Raw genomic sequence first — 6172 nt, 5'->3', positions numbered from 1 at the left:
TAAGTATGAATGACGGCCACAAGTGACGGCGAGAGAGATGCGACACCTGTCCACCTGTGGTCAACAGACTTGGAGGACTGCAAGACACTGCCAGGGAGATGAATGCAGCTACCCACTCTGGTTAGTGTCCTAACAGCGCAGGCACGTTTCGTTTGCCCGTATACATATAATGGAGATCGCGTCTGACGCAGTGGGCTGAGCTTTGCTGTGTACCGGGCGGGTGCAGTCGCGAGAACTGCTTCCCCGGGCGCCTCCGCGGCCGTGATCGTCTAGTGGTTAGGACATTGCGTTGTGGCCGCAAAAACCCAGGTTCGAATCCTGGTCACGGCAATTTTGAAGGTTTTGCCTTGCTGTTGCTGCAATCATGATCGTCACCCAGTGTTTGAAATCACAATGCTCTCATCACTTTACACTCATGTTCCGCACGCCGCAGGTTGCACTACCATTTCATTATCAGCAACAAGAAATTCGGCCGCCCCAGGGCGTGGGTAGCTGCCTGAGAGGTTAAATATATAGTCGAAAGGGGCAGTTGTTTGAGGTGCGATGCATGAGCAGCGAGTCGCAGCACAACAGGAAACTGTGTCGTGCACTGTTTTCTAGAGACGCGGGGAACGCTGGCGCAGGTAGCGTGGCCGAGCGGTCTAAGGCGCTGGTTTAAGGCACCAGTCTCTTCGGAGGCGTGGGTTCGAATCCCACCGCTGCCAATTTTTACTTCTCGTTTTTGTGCCATTGCGCTGTGTTCTCGTGGGGTAGAACGCAGCTCCTGCGGCGGCCGCGTCGCGTGGGTAGCGTGGCCGAGCGGTCTAAGGCGCTGGTTTCAGGCACCAGTCTCTTCGGAGGCGTGGGTTCGAATCCCACCGCTGCCAACGTTTTCTGTCTCGAAAACAGGAGCACTGATTTCCCGCGAAGGAAATAGCGCAGCAAAGCGTGAGCGTCGCTCTCTTAAACTGTCGTAGCACAGTGCGCGGTGTAACAACAGGATTCACCGGCGCAGTTTGGTCTCATGATTGCTGGCGTTCGTCTCCACGAGATACGTCCAGAGCATGCCGTTCTACGAAGTGGAAGCGTTAATTTTTGCAGTTGTCGTCAAGTAGCGGGTGGACGCTCACCGTGTTTGTTGGAGGAGTGCGTGTGTCGTTATCCGGTGTCGTCTAGTGGCTAGGATACCTGGCTCTCACCCAGGAGGCCCGGGTTCGATTCCCGGTACCGGAAATCCACCATTTTGTTGCTCCTCTTAGGCGACTTGTCCCGACTTTGCTCGACTGACGCTACGCTGACGCTTGCAGAAAAGCACGTTAAGTATGAATGACGGCCACAAGTGACGGCGAGAGAGATGCGACACCTGTCCACCTGTGGTCAACAGACTTGGAGGACTGCAAGACACTGCCAGGGAGGTGAATGCAGCTAACCACTCTGGTTAGTGTCCTAACAGCGCAGGCACGTTTCGTTTGCCCGTATACATATAATGGAGATCGCGTCTGACGCAGTGGGCTGAGCTTTGCTGTGTACCGGGCGGGTGCAGTCGCGAGAACTGCTTCCCCGGGCGCCTCCGCGGCAGTGATCGTCTAGTGGTTAGGACATTGCGTTGTGGCCGCAAAAACCCAGGTTCGAATCCTGGTCACGGCAATTTTGAAGGTTTTGCCTTGCTGTTGCTGCAATCATGATCGTCACCCAGTGTTTGAAATCACAATGCTCTCATCACTTTACACTCATGTTCCGCACGCCGCAGGTTGCACTACCGTTTCATTATCAGCAACAAGAAATTCGGCCGCCCCAGGGCGTGGGTAGCTGCCTGAGAGGTTAAATCTATAGTCGAAAGGGGCAGTTGTTTGAGGTGCGATGCATGAGCAGCGAGTCGCAGCACAACAGGAAACTGTGTCGTGCACTGTTTTCTAGAGACGCGGGGAACGCTGGCGCAGGTAGCGTGGCCGAGCGGTCTAAGGCGCTGGTTTAAGGCACCAGTCTCTTCGGAGGCGTGGGTTCGAATCCCACCGCTGCCAATTTTTACTTCTCGTTTTTGTGCCATTGCGCTGTGTTCTCGTGGGGTAGAACGCAGCTCCTGCGGCGGCCGCGTCGCGTAGGTAGCGTGGCCGAGCGGTCTAAGGCGCTGGTTTCAGGCACCAGTCTCTTCGGAGGCGTGGGTTCGAATCCCACCGCTGCCAACGTTTTCTGTCTCGAAAACAGGAGCACTGATTTCCCGCGAAGGAAATAGCGCAGCAAAGCGTGAGCGTCGCTCTCTTAAACTGTCGTAGCACAGTGCGCGGTGTAACAACAGGATTCACCGGCGCAGTTTGGTCTCATGATTGCTGGCGTTCGTCTCCACGAGATACGTCCAGAGCATGCCGTTCTACGAAGTGGAAGCGTTAATTTTTGCAGTTGTCGTCAAGTAGCGGGTGGACGCTCACCGTGTTTGTTGGAGGAGTGCGTGTGTCGTTATCCGGTGTCGTCTAGTGGCTAGGATACCTGGCTCTCACCCAGGAGGCCCGGGTTCGATTCCCGGTACCGGAAATCCACCATTTTGTTGCTCCTCTTAGGCGACTTGTCCCGACTTTGCTCGACTGACGCTACGCTGACGCTTGCAGAAAAGCACGTTAAGTATGAATGACGGCCACAAGTGACGGCGAGAGAGATGCGACACCTGTCCACCTGTGGTCAACAGACTTGGAGGACTGCAAGACACTGCCAGGGAGATGAATGCAGCTACCCACTCTGGTTAGTGTCCTAACAGCGCAGGCACGTTTCGTTTGCCCGTATACATATAATGGAGATCGCGTCTGACGCAGTGGGCTGAGCTTTGCTGTGTACCGGGCGGGTGCAGTCGCGAGAACTGCTTCCCCGGGCGCCTCCGCGGCAGTGATCGTCTAGTGGTTAGGACATTGCGTTGTGGCCGCAAAAACCCAGGTTCGAATCCTGGTCACGGCAATTTTGAAGGTTTTGCCTTGCTGTTGCTGCAATCATGATCGTCACCCAGTGTTTGAAATCACAATGCTCTCATCACTTTACACTCATGTTCCGCACGCCGCAGGTTGCACTACCGTTTCATTATCAGCAACAAGAAATTCGGCCGCCCCAGGGCGTGGGTAGCTGCCTGAGAGGTTAAATCTATAGTCGAAAGGGGCAGTTGTTTGAGGTGCGATGCATGAGCAGCGAGTCGCAGCACAACAGGAAACTGTGTCGTGCACTGTTTTCTAGAGACGCGGGGAACGCTGGCGCAGGTAGCGTGGCCGAGCGGTCTAAGGCGCTGGTTTAAGGCACCAGTCTCTTCGGAGGCGTGGGTTCGAATCCCACCGCTGCCAATTTTTACTTCTCGTTTTTGTGCCATTGCGCTGTGTTCTCGTGGGGTAGAACGCAGCTCCTGCGGCGGCCGCGTCGCGTAGGTAGCGTGGCCGAGCGGTCTAAGGCGCTGGTTTCAGGCACCAGTCTCTTCGGAGGCGTGGGTTCGAATCCCACCGCTGCCAACGTTTTCTGTCTCGAAAACAGGAGCACTGATTTCCCGCGAAGGAAATAGCGCAGCAAAGCGTGAGCGTCGCTCTCTTAAACTGTCGTAGCACAGTGCGCGGTGTAACAACAGGATTCACCGGCGCAGTTTGGTCTCATGATTGCTGGCGTTCGTCTCCACGAGATACGTCCAGAGCATGCCGTTCTACGAAGTGGAAGCGTTAATTTTTGCAGTTGTCGTCAAGTAGCGGGTGGACGCTCACCGTGTTTGTTGGAGGAGTGCGTGTGTCGTTATCCGGTGTCGTCTAGTGGCTAGGATACCTGGCTCTCACCCAGGAGGCCCGGGTTCGATTCCCGGTACCGGAAATCCACCATTTTGTTGCTCCTCTTAGGCGACTTGTCCCGACTTTGCTCGACTGACGCTACGCTGACGCTTGCAGAAAAGCACGTTAAGTATGAATGACGGCCACAAGTGACGGCGAGAGAGATGCGACACCTGTCCACCTGTGGTCAACAGACTTGGAGGACTGCAAGACACTGCCAGGGAGATGAATGCAGCTACCCACTCTGGTTAGTGTCCTAACAGCGCAGGCACGTTTCGTTTGCCCGTATACATATAATGGAGATCGCGTCTGACGCAGTGGGCTGAGCTTTGCTGTGTACCGGGCGGGTGCAGTCGCGAGAACTGCTTCCCCGGGCGCCTCCGCGGCAGTGATCGTCTAGTGGTTAGGACATTGCGTTGTGGCCGCAAAAACCCAGGTTCGAATCCTGGTCACGGCAATTTTGAAGGTTTTGCCTTGCTGTTGCTGCAATCATGATCGTCACCCAGTGTTTGAAATCACAATGCTCTCATCACTTTACACTCATGTTCCGCACGCCGCAGGTTGCACTACCGTTTCATTATCAGCAACAAGAAATTCGGCCGCCCCAGGGCGTGGGTAGCTGCCTGAGAGGTTAAATCTATAGTCGAAAGGGGCAGTTGTTTGAGGTGCGATGCATGAGCAGCGAGTCGCAGCACAACAGGAAACTGTGTCGTGCACTGTTTTCTAGAGACGCGGGGAACGCTGGCGCAGGTAGCGTGGCCGAGCGGTCTAAGGCGCTGGTTTAAGGCACCAGTCTCTTCGGAGGCGTGGGTTCGAATCCCACCGCTGCCAATTTTTACTTCTCGTTTTTGTGCCATTGCGCTGTGTTCTCGTGGGGTAGAACGCAGCTCCTGCGGCGGCCGCGTCGCGTAGGTAGCGTGGCCGAGCGGTCTAAGGCGCTGGTTTCAGGCACCAGTCTCTTCGGAGGCGTGGGTTCGAATCCCACCGCTGCCAACGTTTTCTGTCTCGAAAACAGGAGCACTGATTTCCCGCGAAGGAAATAGCGCAGCAAAGCGTGAGCGTCGCTCTCTTAAACTGTCGTAGCACAGTGCGCGGTGTAACAACAGGATTCACCGGCGCAGTTTGGTCTCATGATTGCTGGCGTTCGTCTCCACGAGATACGTCCAGAGCATGCCGTTCTACGAAGTGGAAGCGTTAATTTTTGCAGTTGTCGTCAAGTAGCGGGTGGACGCTCACCGTGTTTGTTGGAGGAGTGCGTGTGTCGTTATCCGGTGTCGTCTAGTGGCTAGGATACCTGGCTCTCACCCAGGAGGCCCGGGTTCGATTCCCGGTACCGGAAATCCACCATTTTGTTGCTCCTCTTAGGCGACTTGTCCCGACTTTGCTCGACTGACGCTACGCTGACGCTTGCAGAAAAGCACGTTAAGTATGAATGACGGCCACAAGTGACGGCGAGAGAGATGCGACACCTGTCCACCTGTGGTCAACAGACTTGGAGGACTGCAAGACACTGCCAGGGAGGTGAATGCAGCTAACCACTCTGGTTAGTGTCCTAACAGCGCAGGCACGTTTCGTTTGCCCGTATACATATAATGGAGATCGCGTCTGACGCAGTGGGCTGAGCTTTGCTGTGTACCGGGCGGGTGCAGTCGCGAGAACTGCTTCCCCGGGCGCCTCCGCGGCAGTGATCGTCTAGTGGTTAGGACATTGCGTTGTGGCCGCAAAAACCCAGGTTCGAATCCTGGTCACGGCAATTTTGAAGGTTTTGCCTTGCTGTTGCTGCAATCATGATCGTCACCCAGTGTTTGAAATCACAATGCTCTCATCACTTTACACTCATGTTCCGCACGCCGCAGGTTGCACTACCGTTTCATTATCAGCAACAAGAAATTCGGCCGCCCCAGGGCGTGGGTAGCTGCCTGAGAGGTTAAATCTATAGTCGAAAGGGGCAGTTGTTTGAGGTGCGATGCATGAGCAGCGAGTCGCAGCACAACAGGAAACTGTGTCGTGCACTGTTTTCTAGAGACGCGGGGAACGCTGGCGCAGGTAGCGTGGCCGAGCGGTCTAAGGCGCTGGTTTAAGGCACCAGTCTCTTCGGAGGCGTGGGTTCGAATCCCACCGCTGCCAATTTTTACTTCTCGTTTTTGTGCCATTGCGCTGTGTTCTCGTGGGGTAGAACGCAGCTCCTGCGGCGGCCGCGTCGCGTAGGTAGCGTGGCCGAGCGGTCTAAGGCGCTGGTTTCAGGCACCAGTCTCTTCGGAGGCGTGGGTTCGAATCCCACCGCTGCCAACGTTTTCTGTCTCGAAAACAGGAGCACTGATTTCCCGCGAAGGAAATAGCGCAGCAAAGCGTGAGCGTCGCTCTCTTAAACTGTCGTAGCACAGTGCGCGGTGTAACAACAGGATTCACCG

General features: G+C 55.4%; 19 non-coding genes across 19 annotated transcripts; all 19 read left to right on the top strand.

The window, feature by feature from the left end:
- The first annotated feature begins 258 nt into the window (after positions 1–258).
- Trnah-gug (transfer RNA histidin (anticodon GUG)) lies at positions 259–330 on the top strand. The gene has a single exon. It is a non-coding gene; the product is annotated as a tRNA-His (tRNA).
- Positions 331–622: 292 nt separating this feature from the next.
- Positions 623–704, top strand: Trnal-aag (transfer RNA leucine (anticodon AAG)). The gene has a single exon. It is a non-coding gene; the product is annotated as a tRNA-Leu (tRNA).
- Positions 705–784: 80 nt separating this feature from the next.
- Trnal-cag (transfer RNA leucine (anticodon CAG)) lies at positions 785–866 on the top strand. The gene has a single exon. It is a non-coding gene; the product is annotated as a tRNA-Leu (tRNA).
- Positions 867–1140: 274 nt separating this feature from the next.
- Trnae-cuc (transfer RNA glutamic acid (anticodon CUC)) lies at positions 1141–1212 on the top strand. Its single transcript has one exon. It is a non-coding gene; the product is annotated as a tRNA-Glu (tRNA).
- A 342-nt stretch (positions 1213–1554) lies between these two features.
- Trnah-gug (transfer RNA histidin (anticodon GUG)) lies at positions 1555–1626 on the top strand. Its single transcript has one exon. It is a non-coding gene; the product is annotated as a tRNA-His (tRNA).
- A 292-nt stretch (positions 1627–1918) lies between these two features.
- Trnal-aag (transfer RNA leucine (anticodon AAG)) lies at positions 1919–2000 on the top strand. The gene has a single exon. It is a non-coding gene; the product is annotated as a tRNA-Leu (tRNA).
- An 80-nt stretch (positions 2001–2080) lies between these two features.
- Positions 2081–2162, top strand: Trnal-cag (transfer RNA leucine (anticodon CAG)). Its single transcript has one exon. It is a non-coding gene; the product is annotated as a tRNA-Leu (tRNA).
- A 274-nt stretch (positions 2163–2436) lies between these two features.
- Positions 2437–2508, top strand: Trnae-cuc (transfer RNA glutamic acid (anticodon CUC)). Its single transcript has one exon. It is a non-coding gene; the product is annotated as a tRNA-Glu (tRNA).
- Positions 2509–2850: 342 nt separating this feature from the next.
- Trnah-gug (transfer RNA histidin (anticodon GUG)) lies at positions 2851–2922 on the top strand. The gene has a single exon. It is a non-coding gene; the product is annotated as a tRNA-His (tRNA).
- A 292-nt stretch (positions 2923–3214) lies between these two features.
- On the top strand, positions 3215–3296 carry Trnal-aag (transfer RNA leucine (anticodon AAG)). The gene has a single exon. It is a non-coding gene; the product is annotated as a tRNA-Leu (tRNA).
- Positions 3297–3376: 80 nt separating this feature from the next.
- Trnal-cag (transfer RNA leucine (anticodon CAG)) lies at positions 3377–3458 on the top strand. Its single transcript has one exon. It is a non-coding gene; the product is annotated as a tRNA-Leu (tRNA).
- Positions 3459–3732: 274 nt separating this feature from the next.
- Positions 3733–3804, top strand: Trnae-cuc (transfer RNA glutamic acid (anticodon CUC)). The gene has a single exon. It is a non-coding gene; the product is annotated as a tRNA-Glu (tRNA).
- A 342-nt stretch (positions 3805–4146) lies between these two features.
- On the top strand, positions 4147–4218 carry Trnah-gug (transfer RNA histidin (anticodon GUG)). Its single transcript has one exon. It is a non-coding gene; the product is annotated as a tRNA-His (tRNA).
- Positions 4219–4510: 292 nt separating this feature from the next.
- Positions 4511–4592, top strand: Trnal-aag (transfer RNA leucine (anticodon AAG)). Its single transcript has one exon. It is a non-coding gene; the product is annotated as a tRNA-Leu (tRNA).
- An 80-nt stretch (positions 4593–4672) lies between these two features.
- Trnal-cag (transfer RNA leucine (anticodon CAG)) lies at positions 4673–4754 on the top strand. Its single transcript has one exon. It is a non-coding gene; the product is annotated as a tRNA-Leu (tRNA).
- Positions 4755–5028: 274 nt separating this feature from the next.
- Positions 5029–5100, top strand: Trnae-cuc (transfer RNA glutamic acid (anticodon CUC)). Its single transcript has one exon. It is a non-coding gene; the product is annotated as a tRNA-Glu (tRNA).
- Positions 5101–5442: 342 nt separating this feature from the next.
- On the top strand, positions 5443–5514 carry Trnah-gug (transfer RNA histidin (anticodon GUG)). The gene has a single exon. It is a non-coding gene; the product is annotated as a tRNA-His (tRNA).
- A 292-nt stretch (positions 5515–5806) lies between these two features.
- On the top strand, positions 5807–5888 carry Trnal-aag (transfer RNA leucine (anticodon AAG)). Its single transcript has one exon. It is a non-coding gene; the product is annotated as a tRNA-Leu (tRNA).
- Positions 5889–5968: 80 nt separating this feature from the next.
- Positions 5969–6050, top strand: Trnal-cag (transfer RNA leucine (anticodon CAG)). The gene has a single exon. It is a non-coding gene; the product is annotated as a tRNA-Leu (tRNA).
- Positions 6051–6172: the final 122 nt, after the last annotated feature.

This window comes from Schistocerca nitens, unplaced genomic scaffold (genome assembly GCF_023898315.1).
Source record: "Schistocerca nitens isolate TAMUIC-IGC-003100 unplaced genomic scaffold, iqSchNite1.1 HiC_scaffold_261, whole genome shotgun sequence".
In the NCBI taxonomy this organism is placed as follows: domain Eukaryota; kingdom Metazoa; phylum Arthropoda; class Insecta; order Orthoptera; family Acrididae; genus Schistocerca; species Schistocerca nitens.
Note: the sequence above shows the minus strand (reverse complement) of the source record. Positions and strands in the feature narration are given on the sequence as shown.